This window comes from Dipodomys ordii, unplaced genomic scaffold (genome assembly GCF_000151885.1).
Source record: "Dipodomys ordii isolate 6190 unplaced genomic scaffold, Dord_2.0 Scaffold94, whole genome shotgun sequence".
NCBI classification, from domain to species: domain Eukaryota; kingdom Metazoa; phylum Chordata; class Mammalia; order Rodentia; family Heteromyidae; genus Dipodomys; species Dipodomys ordii.
In genome coordinates, this window is record NW_012267310.1 from 8,996,076 (window position 1) to 9,007,359 (window position 11,284).

Below are 11,284 nucleotides of genomic sequence, written 5' to 3' on the forward strand. Positions count from 1 at the left end.
GAACTCTGGGCCTGGGCGCTGTCCCTCAGCTCTTCAGCTCAAGGCTAGCACTCTACCACTTGAGCCACAGCGCCACTTCCGGCTTTTTTGTTTCTGCTTATGTGGTGCTGGGGAATTGAACCCAGGGCCTCATGCATGCAAGGCAAGCGCTCTACCACTGAGCCACCTTCCCAACCCCAGATACCTTGATTTTTGAGACAGCATCTCACCACATAGAGTCTGGCCTTGAACTTATGATCCTCCTGACTCATTGTTTGGGTGCTAGAATGGTAAGTGCAAAGTACCAAGCCCAGCTAGACAACTTTTTTTTTGTCAGTTGTGGGGCTTGAACTCTGGGCCTGGGCGCTGTCCCTCAGCTCTTCAGCTCAAAGCAAGCGCTCTACCCCTTGAGCCACAGTGCCACTTACAGATTTCTGGTGACTTATTGGAGATAAGAGTCTCAAAGACTTTCCTGCTTGGGCTGGCTTTAAACCATGATCCTCAGATCTCAGCCTACTGAGTAGCTAGGATTAAGGTGTGAGCCGCCGGCGCCCAGCTAGACAACTTTTTGTGAGTGGTATTATGGAGAGAACTTAGAATTTGGTGTATGCCAGGGGCAAGGGCTCTAACACTGATATATATCCTCAGCCCTAGATTATATTTTTCAAAAATCTACATTTGAAGGTAATGTGTAAATGTTCAAAATCGTGAATGTCAAAAATAATTGGATGGAGCTGGGAATGTGGCTGAGTGGTAGAGTGCTTGCCTAGCATGCATGAAGCCCTGGATTTGACTCCTCAGTACCACATAAACAGAAAAAGAAGAAGAAGAAGAAGAAGCAGCTCAAGTGGTAGAGTGCTAACCTTGAGCTAAAGAAGCTTGGGGACAGTGCCCAGGTACTAAGTTCAAACCCCCGGACTGGCAGAAAAAAATAAAATAATTTGATGAAGCCAGTACAGCAGTTAATAGAGTGGAGTTCTAGTTCTGACCATGTCACTAGTTTGTGGTTTCAGTCTAGTTAGTACTGTCTGTAAGCAAACTAACATTCTTATAGCACTAGATACAACCTATATTCTATTCTAAGTATTTTATGTACTAAAAAATTCATCTCATAACAACCCTGAGATGCAAGTGCTATGATTATGTTCATATTTTACAATGTCAAAATTGAGTAATGTACCATAAGTCACTAGACATTCAAACACCATGAGTCAGAGAACTGAGGTCATGTTTGCATTACTTAAATTCTTGGAGACTCAATTTCCTGTCTGTAAATTGTAGATGTGAGATTGAATAAGCTTGAGAGTACCTTTAAACCTTAATATTGCATGATTTCATGAGGAGGGTTGAGTACACTCAGAACCGGACGTTTCTGAAAATTAGCAGTAGAGGGCAGCAGAAAGCACGCAAAGGAAGTTTTTGAAAGACCTGTAAAGCTGTGAGAAGACTAATACTGCATAAAATTATAAACAAAAATGAGATTACATAAGTACTAATACGTTACATTGTTATAACCATACTTGAATATATCAGTGAGACAAAAACAGTGATGCACATCATGATATCCTAAAATTTTAAAATAGAGAAATGAAGAAATTATTTTGGGTCTATTTGAGTAATTCTTGGAATTTTTCTTTTGTGTTTGGGGGTTTTGTTTTACTTTGTTTTGTTTTGTTTTAAGACAGGGCCTTGGCAGTGTAGCTCAGGCTGACGTTGAGCTCATGAACCTCTTGTCTCAGCCTTCAAAATGCTGGGATTAAAAATGTGAGCCTGCCCCGCTATGGTGGCTCTCGCCCGTAATCCTAGCTACTCAAGAGGCTGAGATCTGAGGATCCTGGTTCAAAGCCAGCCCAGGCAGGAAAGTTTTTGAGACTTTTATCTCCAATTAACCACCAGAAAACTGGAAGTGGCATTGTGGCTTAAGTGGTAGAGTGCTTGCCTTGAACTGAAGAGCTGAAGAACAGCACCCAGGCCCAGAGTTCAAGCCCCATGACCAACAAAAATAAATACATACATACATACATACATAAATGTGTGCCATCCTTCCTAGCTAGTAATTTTTCCTAATATTTTTTATTAGTTGTGAAATTTTAAGATGATATCACTGAGTCACTTCAAAGACATTACAAATAGGGCTGGGAAGGTGACTCAGTGGTAGAGTACTTGCCTTGCATGCATGAGGCCCTGGGTTTCAGCACCACATAAACAGAAAAAGCCAGAAGTGGTGCTGTGGCTCAAGTGGTAGAGTTCTAGCCTTGAGCTGAAGAGCTGAGGTACAGCACCCAGGCCCAGAGTTCAAGCCCCACAACTGACAAAAAAAAAGATATTTCAAATAGTTCACTTCAAGTAAATATTAACATATCTTTTTGCCAGTCCTGGGGCTTGAACTCAGGGCCTGGGCACTGTCCCTGAGCTTTTTTTTTTTTTTTTGCTCAAAGCTAGCACTCTGCCACTTGAGCCACACTGCTACTTCCAGCTTTTTCTGTTTATGTGCTACTGAGGAATTGAACCCAGAGCTTCATGCATTCAAGGCAAGCACTATACCACATTCCCAGCCCCATTTTTTAAATGAAATTATTGAAAGGTATTTTATCACTTAAACTTTTCTCTCATCTTAGAGGAGCTCTGTGTGTGTATCTGTCTGTCTGTGTGTCTGTGTCTGTGTATGTGTATGTTCAGAAATCTCTGTGACTATGCCAGGTGCCAGTGGTTCACGCCTGTAATCCTAGCTATTCACGAAACTGAGAACTGAGGTACAAAACCAGCTACGGCAGAAAACTCCCTGTGAGACTCTTATCTCCAATTAACTACTGGAAAACTGGAAGTGGTGCTATGGCTCAAGTGGTAGAACACTGGCCTTGAGCACAAAGAGGGTCGGAGACAGCTCCCAAGCCCAGAGTTCAAGCCTCATGAACAACAACAACAAAAAAGAATTCTCTGTGACTGGTTACATGTAAAGAAAAAGACATCTAAGGACATTTGCAAATAAGATGTTCTAGGCAAATTTAGCCTATGTTAATCATTACTAGACAGGGGAATACCAAAATTAACCTTATGCACAAATTCACAAGTTGAAAGTATGTGCTAAAGTGCAGCATTTTGTTAAATCATTTACTTGTCTTTCAAAAAAACTGCAAAATGAAATCTTCCTTCTAGATTAGCACATATATGGGTTCTCAGAAAACTTGTATTTATAACTTGGGTACATAAACATACTTTGAAGTTACACCAGATAATACAAGCCTAGAGTCAAAAAAAAAAAAGACAAAGAAAAACTAACCAGGAAGAACATTTTAAGAGCATACATTGAAGAAACCTTAGCGATAGTAGATATTTGAAGCTTTGTAGATCATCTGGAGTCTATTGCAACTCTCCATAAGACTCTCATCTCCAATTAAACACTAGAAAACTGGAATGGAGCTGAGGCTCAAAGTGGTAGACCAGAAGAGCTTATGGATAGTTTCCAGGGCTCTAGTCCAAGCCCCCAACTGACAAAAAAAAGGGAAAGGAAAAGGAGACTCACTGACTTTCTTGCCCAGGCTGTCCTGGAACTGCAATCCTCAGATCTCATCCTGCTGAGTAGCTATTACAGATGAGAGCTGCTGGTGCCCAGAAATCCTCCATTTTTTAATCTCAGCATATGAAAAAAAGCATTTGACAAGATACAACACCCCTTTATGAGGAAAGCTCTAGAGAAACTAGGAATCCATGGATCATTCCTCAATAAAATAAAGGCTGTATATGACAAACCTACAGCCAACCAACATTATACTTAATGGCGAAACGCTAAAGTCATTTCCTCTCAATACAGGAACAAGACAAGGATGTCCACTCTCTCCGCTTCTCTTCAACTTAGTATTAGAATGCCTAGCTAGAGCAAGAAGACAAGATGCAAACGTAAAGGAGATCCAAACAGGGAAAGCTGAAGTAAAACTCTCCCTCTTTGCAAATGACATGATCTTGCATTTAAAGAAATCCAGGGACTTCACTCTCAAGTTACTTGAGCTGATTCAGAACTTTGGCAAAGTAGCAGGGTATAAAATTAACCCTCAAAAATCAATGGTTTTTCTGTATGCCAATAACAAGAAGAGGGTGGCTGAAATCAGGAAAGCAACTCCTTTTCTAAGAGCCCGACAAAAAATAAAATACCTAGGAGTTTACTAAAGAAGTGAAGGACCTCTATGATGAAAACTTTAAAAACCTGAAAAAGGAAATTGAAGCAGAACTAAGAAAGTCGAAAAACCTCCCGTTCTCCTGAATTGGGAGGATTAACATTGTGAAAATGACAATACTGCCAAAGGCTATCCACAAATTCAATGTGTTACCTATCAACATCCCAACCTCATTCTTCAATGAAATAGAATCAATACCAGACTTCAAACTCTACTACAAAGCCATCGTAATCAAAACAGTTTGGTACTGGCAAAAGAACAGACCTGAGGACCAATGGAATAGAACTGAAGACCCAGAAATGAACCCACAGACCCATAGCCACCTAATCTTCGGTACCGGAGCTAAAAAATAGAAAGGGAGAAAGACAGCCACTTTAGTAAATGGTGCTGGCAAAATTGGTTAAACACCTGTAGAAAACTAAAGCTAGATCCTTATATATCACCCTGCACCAGAATCAACTCCAAATGGATCAAAGACCTCAAGGTCAAAGCAGAGAGCCTGAAAACATTACAGGAAGAAATAGAAGAAACCCTAGGTCTCCTTGGCACAGGCTGAAATGTTCTTAATAAAGACCCAGAAACACAACAAATCAAAGAAAGGTTGGACAAATGGGATTGCATGAAACTGCAGAGCTTCTGGATGGCAAAGGACATAGCTAGCAAGATCAATAGAAAGCCCATGGATTGGGAGAAGATCTTCACTAGCCATACTATGGACAAGGGCCTCATATCTATAATATACTTAGAACTCAAAAACTTAAATCCCCCAACAACAAATCCTCAAAGAAACAACCACCCCATTAATAACTGGGCTAAAGACTTAGAGACTTTTCTGAAGAGGAAAGAAGGATGGCCGATAGACACATGAAGAAAAATGCTCAATTTCTCTAGCCATAAAAGAAATACAAATCCAAACAACATTGAGATTCCACCTCACCCCATTTAGAATGGCTATAATCAAGAACTCTAATAACAGATGCTGGAGGGGGATTGTGGCCAAAAGGAAAGCCTACTGCATTGTTGGTGGGAGTGTAAACTTGTTCAACCACTTTGGAAAGCAATATGGAGATTCCTCAAAAGACTATATACATAGAATTCCCCTATGACCCAGCAATCCCCCTTCTGGGCATTTACCCAGGGCATTTACAAGGCCATCCTAAAGCTACCAGCACAACTATGTTTATAGCAGCATTATTCACCATAGCTAAAGTATGGAACCAACCCAGGTGCCCCTCAGTAGATGAATGGATCAATATATATATATATATATATATATATGAATTCTATGCCTCCATCAGAAAGAATGACATGGCCCCATTGGTTAGGAAATGGAAAGACATGGGCAAAAATTATATTAAGTGAAATAAGCTAGACCCAAGAAACATAGGTCCCATGGTTTCCCTTATTTGCAATAACTAGTATACGTCTAGAATAATCTTACTAGACTAGCAGAAAAGGTCAAAAGCTATGCACATATGATCATATAAGATGATACTAAGCAAGGATACAGGTTGACCCATTGTAACAATGAGACAAACAAGACACTATGTTGAAAACGAAATTTACAATTTCGGGGGGCAGGGAGGGAAGAGTGAGGAGGTGGGGAAGGAAGGAATAGTAGGGGAAAAACAAAGGAGGGGGTAACAATGCTTCATAGGAAATGTACTCAATTACCTTACTCATGTAACTGTAACCCCTCTATACAGTATCTTTACAGTAAAAAATGTAAAAACAAAAATCTAAGCATATGAATGATTTTTTTTAACAAATATCACTGCTATAGTCTAGAATTATGTCACTCTTTTACTACCATTTTCTACAGTGTAATTGAGTATTACAGATGCCCTGTTTACTTTTCCCAATCATCTCCAGACATTCGCACCTGCTAGGCCCTCATGGTGCATTGGTACTTGTCTGCCTTCTTACCTCATTTCTGCCTGTTCCCCAAAAGTCCCATGACGCTAGCCACACTGAGCCTCTGTTCATCTTTCTATCTTTTTTTTTTTTTTTGTCGCTTGTGGGTCTTGAACTCTGGGCTTGGGTGCTGTCCCTAAACTCTTCAGCTAAAGGTGAGCGCTCTACCACTTGAGCCACAGCACTACTTCTGGTTTTCTAGTGGTTTATTAGAGATAAGAGTCTCACAGGACTTTCCTGCCTGGGCTGGCTTTGAACAGAGATCCTCACATCTCAGCCACCGGAGTAGCTAGGATTACAGGCGTGAGCCTCCAGCGCCCAGCTGTTCATCTTTCTTTCCTGAGAGCTTGCCAATCTATCTTCCGGCCTCATGACCTTCGAATATTATCGCAAATATTAACACTTCAGAGACTTAGGCCATCCATTACGAATCCTTATCCCTAAATGAGAAACAGAGTCTAGGAATTTCCTTCCCTTACAATAATCACAAGGACTTCCTTTTATATAACCCAGCTGCTACCATGAAGTGTAAAATAGTCATTGGAACCATGTTTGGAATGAGTGGCAAGTGCTAGCAAAAGGAAAGTGAAGTGACTAAGGAAGGTGGTGATTTGAGGTGATAAGGAATCAGGACAGGTCAGGTCTTGCTTCTTGAAAAAGTATTTGGGGCAAGGATGAACTAACATGCCTGAAGAGACTGGATTGGAATGGATGCTAAGGAGACCTCCAGTTTCTACAAAATAGTGGAATCAGTGGTCTAAGATACAATCTCATGGAATTGAAGAGAAAAATGTGCTATCGCACAAATAATCTTAGGCCAAGGTACATGGAGGGTGGTTTGGCCATCATATCTGCTTATATAGAGCCATCTTCCAGGGGTAGGGAGCCTCCCGCTTCAGATACATGACAGGCTAGACATGTATGCTTCTCATAAGCTGGCCATGGCCATCTGCTTGTATTCATAATTTTCTGTAGCCCTAGAATGATGTTATAAATATCCAAATTGCCTTTGGCACAAATAAAGGCTCCTCATCCCTGTAAGCCAATCAGGAAATAAAAAATCTGTAAGCATATCTTATTTAGTAAATCATTTTTCATAGTGAACACTATGTGCTGTCATTGCATATGTCTCCATGAACGTTTCCCTAAGCCAGTTTGGAACAGGACAATAATTAGATCACAGTTATTACCAAATTGCTTTTCAAATAGCTTAGACAAATTTATTCTTTTGCCAGCAATGCTTAAGATTGTTTCCACTGACATTCTTCAACACATTTTTTTAAATTTTCCAGTTGGGTGAGCAAATTTATGCTTGCCTTACCTTTGGAAGTGAAGCAAGCTCCTCATTAAGATTGTGTGTAGGAGTTCGGTGCTGGTGGCTCATGCCTGAAATCATGGCCCCTCAAGAGGCTGAGATCTGAGAATGGTGGTTCAAAGCCAGCCTGGGCAGGAAAGCTGGTGAGACTCTTACCTCCAACAAACTACCAAAAAGCTGGAAATGGAGCTGTGGCCCATACTATAAATTGTAGATCCTGTAATTCCAATCTAAATTTTGTGTATATATTTTTATTGTAAAGATGCTGTACAGAGGGGTTACAGTTACATGAGTAAGGTAATGAGTACATTTCCTATCGAGCATTGTTACCCCCTCCTTTGTTTTTCCCCTACCATCCCTTCCCTGCTCACCTCCCTGACTCTTCCCTCCCCCCCCAACCAATGTTGTAAAGTTCGTTTTGTACATATCTTGTTCATATCTTGTATATCTTATTGTTACAACGGGTCAACCTGTATCCTTACCAATCTAAATGTTTTAAGATCTTATTGATTTGGGAGGACTTTCTGGTTTGAAAGAACATGATATTAAATTATCATTAAGAATTTAAATATTGTTTTGTTCATAATCTGATTTTGATAATGTAACTAAGTCTGAATGATATGTTTTAATATATTTTAAGTGAATGATACAAAAATTTTACTCCAATTACAGTCCTCCAATTCAGGAGGACTCTCCCTCTGTGAAATGGAATAAACATTTTTTTGTGCCAGCCCTAGGGCTTGAATCCCCGCCTATGTGCTCTCCCTGAGACTTTATGCTCAAGTCTAGCACTCTACCCCTTGAGCCACAATTCCACTTCCAGTTTTTTTGCTGATTAATTGGGAATAAGAGTCTCATTGTCTTTTCTGCTACGCTGGCTTTGAACCATGATCCTCACATTTCAGCCTAAGTAGCTAGGATTACAGATGTGAACCATTTACATCCCATAGCACACACATTTAAAATTTTTACTTATAGCTTTTTAAATGCCTGTTCTTTACAACTAGAAACTCACTGAATCAGAAGCCTTAGATTCTATCCCTTTGGTAGATCATTTCATGGGTGCTCATGCCTGTAATCCTAGCTAGTTGGGAGGCTGAGATCTGAGGATTGCGGTTGAAAGCCAGCCCGGGCAGGAAAGTCCGTGAGACTCTTATCTCCAATAAACCACCAGAAAACTGGAAGTGGCTCTGTGGCTCAAGTGGTAGAGCACTAGCCTTGAGCTGAAGAGCTGAGGGACAGCGTCCAGGCCCAGAGTTCAAGCCCCACAACTGACAAGAAAAAAAAGTAGTTTATCTCTTACTCATCCTTATTTCCATTCTTGTTACAAAACATATAATTTGGGAATGGCTGCTCTCCTATCAAATGTAAATTGACTCTTACTTAACAAATTAATTTCTGGAAATATAACTGATGGTTAATATTATAAAACTGTAAATCAAAAATCCTCTGTTCTCCACATTAACCTCCCCAAGTAAATAAATAACTTTGTTCAGTTATGCTTGGATTCTTATGTCCAAAGGTAATTGCTACTTTCAAGGGCTTTACCTAATGTAAGAAATTTCTCATTTCAAAGATGTAAAATTTAGTGCTAAACTAGTAGTAAATATATTTTTTTCATGGTTGAATTTTCCCCATACTTTTTCATGCCATCTCACATATTGGAAAGTCAAACCTTATGAGTATTTTTTTTCAATTTAATTTTCATATATTTAGCACATACTAGGGGCTAGGAAGATAAGAATACTGACCATAACAGTGTTCTTTGAAATTAAAATTTCTTGATATTATTCTTGCCAATTATACCTATTGCTATTAACATTTTCTCGATAGTCCATATGATAACCAGATGCAATGCAAGATCATTGATTGGATCTTGTACTTAAGCAATTAAAAAATACTTAAGCAATAAAAAAATCACATGCAGATAATGTAGTAATTTGAAGGTGAGTCATATGTTAGATAATAATGTTATGTTGATGTTAAATTTCCTTAATGTCATAATAGTATTGTAATTATGTGAAATACCACCCTTTTTCTTAGGAAATATACATGGAAGTATTTAAGGATAATGTGTCCTAAGGTCAACAGTATCCTCTCAAATAATTCAGGAAAAGAAACTGAGAGAGACACTGAGAAAGAAAAGTAAAAGTAACAAAATGATATAACTGACTAATCTATGTAATAAGTGTTGGTTATAATAGTCTCTCAACTTCTATGCAAGTTTAAAACTTTAAAATAAAATTCAAGAGAAAGTTACTGTATTTCGTTAAAGATACGTTTATATTGTGTAACATTTGTTAGGACCCTAGAGGAATTTGGGAAGAGAAAGGGGATCGGTCAGGGGAACAAATATGATCAAAGTACATTATATACATAGATGAAAATATAATGAAACTCTATGGAATTAATGATGCTAATACAAAAAAACTTTTAAAAAGAGCCTGGAGAGATAAAAATCTTGCAAATTTTTCAGTGATTGGTGGAAGTATTGAAAATATCACTTTGGAAATAATCTGTGATTGCCAATGCGATATGGTTGTATAACACATATTTCAAACACTCTTCAAACTGCCAAAGGCTTCTCAATTATCTCAAACTGATCTATGCAAAAAGATTAATATTAATAAAAATATGCGGAGTCTGAACCAGGTTTATATTCAAGCACAGATAGATAAGTACAAAAGAAAATTCTGCTTGAGCAAATCAAAAGCTAATTCAAACAAAAGTCTGCCCTTGCATGTGTTGTCTTTAATACCAAAGATAGGCTTTCCTCAAACTACTCAGAGAATTTGAAAAGTATCATCAGTATAAATCGTATTCACTTTGACTGTATCCTGCCACACAGAACAACAATAGCACAGCCCACTGAACTGAATAATTGAGAGTAAAATCCAATTGGAATGTATTGTGATTGTGCTTGTCTCTGAATCTCATCACTGTATAAAGTCAAGAGCTGCATTGTCCCTGAAAATCCTGCTGATATTTTTAAGCCTTTATTTAGAAATGCATAAATTAAGCAGAGTTGCAATTAGTAAAAGAGGACAATATATATTATAAAGTATTTGATTCAAACCAGGTATGGTAATATGTGCCCATAATCTCTCAGCTCTTGGGAGGTTCTAGTAGAAGGGATTCCATAGCAAGAACTTGTCTCAAAAAGAAATCAAATAGAGAATTTAAAAATGAAAATTCAATATAAAAATTAGAAATGTCCAAAATGTGTCCGTTAGAATATAAGAAATGTGTTGGCCTTAATTTCTCTTTACTGAATGTTTCCTTTAACTCCCACTCAACCCTGACTTAACAAGCTAGAGAGCGTTCTGGATGTCATAAGACTGGATCTGAGTTCTGATGCTAACAGTCTAAGAAAGGGTGAGAATAGAAAGGACAGGAAAAGGTAGTCGAATTGTAGAATTGTAGGACCCACCACCTCCTTTTACTTACTTACCTTCACTAACCAATCTTTGATCCTTCAGAACCACAAAACTGACCATCCAAAGATGAGCCGACCAGCCAGCACGCTTTCCAGAAATGTTTACAAGCCTTCTCTGATGAGACCAGGAGACTAAGCTGCTCGTATCATTGACATGCTTTTTATAACTGATTCTGAGTGGAAAAATAGTTATTTCACTCAAGTATGATTTGTGCTAAAGAAGCAGTGGGAAGTCCCAGGAAATGGGGAGGTAGTAACTGACAACCCCACTTCAAACCACAAAATGGAGTTTCTTCCCCTTTTTCAAAAAATGAAACCTATCTACGAAACTGTCTTTTGTTTTTCTTAAGTTTATTATTGCACGTTATGTAAGAACCTTACGAGCGTAATTAATTTCTCATCCTATAGCGATAGATTATCTTGTAATCAGCCTCCAAAAAAGAGCTGTAGTTATATATGCCTAAAATA

At 38.7% G+C, this 11,284-nt stretch overlaps 1 protein-coding gene across 1 annotated transcript in view; it reads right to left on the reverse strand.

Annotated features, from left to right (window-relative positions):
• Positions 1 to 11,039, reverse strand: part of LOC105993246 (chromosome unknown open reading frame, human CXorf21) — a 22,126-nt gene extending 11,087 nt beyond the window's left edge. Inside the window, exon 1 of the mRNA XM_013026452.1 lies at positions 10,832 to 11,039. The gene's annotated coding sequence lies outside the window, so the exon portion shown is untranslated. The remainder of the gene's footprint in view (positions 1 to 10,831) is intronic.
• Positions 11,040 to 11,284: the final 245 nt, after the last annotated feature.